This window comes from Callorhinus ursinus, unplaced genomic scaffold (genome assembly GCF_003265705.2).
Source record: "Callorhinus ursinus isolate GAN/ISIS: 27379988/994484 unplaced genomic scaffold, GSC_fseal_2.0 scaffold2258, whole genome shotgun sequence".
NCBI lineage: Eukaryota > Metazoa > Chordata > Mammalia > Carnivora > Otariidae > Callorhinus > Callorhinus ursinus.
Window position 1 is genome coordinate 3,757 of NW_027399312.1, and position 4,063 is coordinate 7,819.

At 47.0% G+C, this 4,063-nt stretch overlaps 1 pseudogene; it reads left to right on the forward strand.

Moving 5' to 3' along the window:
* Window positions 1-3,220: 3,220 nt before the first annotated feature.
* On the forward strand, window positions 3,221-3,983 carry LOC112818395 (histo-blood group ABO system transferase-like; annotated as a pseudogene).
* Window positions 3,984-4,063: the final 80 nt, after the last annotated feature.

The window sequence follows — 4,063 nt, forward strand, 5'->3', positions numbered from 1 at the left end:
AATTAGGTGGTCTTTTTGTTGAGGAGTTGTAAAAGCTCTTTACATATTCTGGACAACAGATTCTTACTAGATACATAATGTACAAATATTTCCTTCTGGGGGCTGTCTTTTCACTTTCAGGATAGTCACTTCCGATGTACAAAGATTTGTAATTTTTTTTTACATTTTTTTAAGAGCAAGGGAGAGAGAGTGTGTGAGTGGGCAGGGGCAGAGGGAGAGGGAGAGAGATTCTCAAGCAGGCCCTACACTCAGCTTGGAGCCTGACGTGGGGATTGATATCATGACACTGAGATCATGATCTGAGCCAAAATTAAGTTAGATGCTTAACTGACTGAGCCACCCAGGCGTGCTGAAAAGATTTTTAATTCTGAGGATATTTTTTCTTTCTTTTCTTTTGCTTTGCTGTCAGAGATAAAAGCATTGCTAAATCCAAAGTTATGAAGATTTATCCCAATTTATTTCTTCTACAGTTTAAAATTTCACCTCTTACATTTAAACCTTTACTTATTTTGAGCTAACGTTTCTATGTGGAATGATGTAAGGTTCCAGGTTCTTTCCTCTGCACATGGATAACCAAATGTCCCCCAATGTAAGGTGGTCCACACTTGTCAAACTTCAGTGGACTATAGAAGAAGGGATATATTTCTGGTCTCAGTTAAATCCCACTGATCTGTATGCATACCTTTTCAAAAGAGTATGCATAACAATAAAATTGTTATTTTACATATTTATTTAAAAAATTTTAAATTTAAATTCAATTAATTAACATATAATGTATTATTTGCTTCAGTGTGAATGCATACCTTTACGACAGTATCACAACGTTTTCTTTACTGTTGCTTTGTATTAGATTTGAACTTTGGAAGTATAACCTTTGATTTTCTTTTTCAAGATTATTCTGGCTATCTTGTGGTCCCTTGAAATTCCATATGACTCTTAGGATTACCTTTGCATTTCTTCCCAAAGGCCTTTGTGAATTTTCTTGGGGACACATTGAATTTCCACATCGCCTTGTGTTCTACTGCCATCTTATCAATAGCATGTCTTTTCATCACCATGGGGTATCTTCAGAATTATTTAGGTTTCCCTTACTTTCTTTCAGCAATTTTTGTAACATTTCATGCACAAGATGTGCACCTTGATTACATCTATAACTAAATATTTCGTTAATGTTGATGTTCCCTAAAATGGAATTGTTTTCTTAAATTCCTTTTTGGATGATTCATTGCTAGTGTATACAAATAAGAAAGAAGTTTGTGTATTGATATTTTGTCCTGTAACTGTGCTGAATTAGGTAACTGGTTGTAATCATTTTTTGTTGATTCTTTAGGAAGCTCTATATAAGATGATGTCATCCCTGGTCTCTGAATAGACAGAGTTCTAGTGTTTCCTTTCACCTGTGGATGGCTTCTTTCTTGGCTTATCCTTCTGGGTAGAACTTTCAGTCCAATATTGAGCAACAGGTGAAAACCAGCATCCTGTCCTTTTTCCTAATTTCAGAGTAGAGCTGTCCATCTTCAGACTTAAGCATGGTGTTTGCTAGAGATTTAATGGGAAAATTCCTCCTTATTCCTGCTTTCATGAGTATTTATATCAGCAACAGTCATTGGACTTTGGTTAGAACATTTTCTGAATCAATTAATATGACCACATGTTTTTATTTAAAAATTCATTGTGCTGTATTACATTGCTTGTTTCACTCTATTGAATAACCTTTGAGGTGTTTGTGCAGAGCCACATGCTTAGGGTGCATAGTCTATTTATGAGCTCTTGGTTTTGCAATTCTTCTGTTCTAGCTTCTTACATCTATATTAAGAAAGGTACAGGAATGCATTTTGCTGATATTGTGAGGTTGGTAATAGTGGTTAGGGCTAGGGATAGGAGTTAGGGTTTAGGGTTAGGGTTAGGGTCTCCCTGTCCTCTGCTGCACTGAACCCATTCTCCTCTGGTAACTAGAGTGATATTTTCAGGAACATAACCTTTGGGCCTCTCTGTGGTCTGCTCCCCTCCTGCCCGTCCTCTCCAGCCTCACCTCTTCCACCACGGCCCCCCTTCTTTGGGCCACCAAGTGTGTGGTCGTCGCACATGTGCCCTGGGCCTGACTACAAGCCTTTGCTTTTGATGTGCCCTCTGCCAGGATCCCTCTTCTATCCCCTTGCTTCATATCTGGCTTGTTCCCCCATTGGCTGGGTCTGGACTTGCCCTCTGGTGACCTGACTCATGTCCGCTGTTTGAGTGTGTTTGTCCCCTATTTAAATGTAGTACCCGCCTTCCCTGTGTGAGCGATTTACTAACCTGCCAGGTATGGGGCAGGCCCAGGGAATTAGCATTAGCGTCTAAGCAAAAATATCAGTCTGAGAGAGGCTCACTACCCTTGCCTATAATGGGGGAGCTGCTGTACACACAGGGTGGAGCAGGTAGTACCCATAAAGGGGGACCAGCCATGGGACGTGTTTGGGTAAGACTTTAAACCCTTTGGGGCTTGGGAGATGTAGACCTGGACCTGGAAGATTACACCCTTGGATTCAAGCCTGGGGCCTAAGCAAGCCCCCTCTTCTTCCTGGTGTCGTCTTTTGCCTTCCCTGTCAATGAGCTGGACATTATTCCTGATGTCGCAGAGTTTGAGGGTGACCCCTCCTAGGAATACAAGTGGCTTACTGAACACCTTCTCAGCAGGATGCCCAGGAGCCTTCCAGGGAGTACCCTACAGGAAGTGGAGACAGGTCTGTGGGGGCCAGCGGCAGCCCACTCAAAGCAAAGTGGGACAGGTGGCCGGGCCTGCTGATTCTAGCCGCTCTGTAAGTCATAGAAATGAGGGTTGTGCCCAAAGGTGCTTTCTTCCTGGAAGGTGGGGATGGGATCTACAGGAGGGGCGGACAGTGGAGGGCACCTGCACGGTTTGCCCAGGAGCTCAGCGCAGGGGGAGTGTTCCTGGCTCCAGCATGCTGACTGTGGGGCTGCATGGGTTTCCAGCCTCCGAAGCCTCAGGCTCCCCTTTGGAAGACAGGCTGCTGATGGCCCCCATCTCTGGGAACAGATATTAGGGAGGTCCTGCTGGCTGATTCCCTCAGGAAGGTGAGGAGGTGGCTATTGCTTAAAGCAGCCCGGGGCCTGCCCCCTTGAAGAAGGTGCACACGTCCATGGCCCCCAACTCTGGTGTCCTGCTGCCAGCCTCTGGCAGTGACCCGCTTCCTGCCCTGTCCACTGCCCCTGTGGATGCATGGTCTTCCTGGAGCTGTTCCTGCAGATGGCAGAGAAGCACTACATGGTGGGGCACGGGGTCACCTACAAAGTTTTCACCAATCAGCCAGCTGCCGGACCCCGTGTGCCCCTCCATGTAGGCTGGAGTGTGGTGGTCCTCATGGTGGACACAGGGTCCCTTACTACGTCTTCACTGACCAGCTGGTTGCTGTGCCGTGTGTGCCAATCTGGGAGGGCTGGAGGGTGGTGGTTGTTGATGTACGCGGCTTCCTGCTCCGGCAGGATGTGTCCATGCAGCATGTAGCGATGATCAGCCTCCTCCGCGAGCAGGACTGCCTCTGTGACGTGGATGACCTGGTCTACGTGGACGTGGATGCGGGAATGAAGTTCTGGGACCATGTAGGCATGGAGATCCTGCCCCCCTCTTTGCCACCCCACACCCCAGTTTCTACTGGGCAGCCCATGAGGACTTTATCTACGAGCGCTGGCCACAGTCCCAGACCCAAATCCCCAGGTACCATGGCAACTTTTACTACGTGGGGGCCTTTTTTGGGGAATTGGTGGTGGAGTTTCCCCGACTGACCTTGGCTTGTCACTAGGCGATGGAGGTCAACTGGGACAATGGGATTGAGGCTGTGTGGCCCGATAAGAGCCACCTGAACAGGTACATGCTGGGCCAGATGGACACCAAGGTGCTGTCCCCAGAGGACCTGTGGACCCACGGCTGCTGGGCTGGCCCTCCCATCATTCCCCACATCATGAAGAAGCTGAGATCCATGGCTGTGCCCAAGAATCAACAGGGCACCCAGAACTCATGAGGGGTTGTGCCCAGAGGAGCTGTGGGACCTGGGTTATTGGGCTG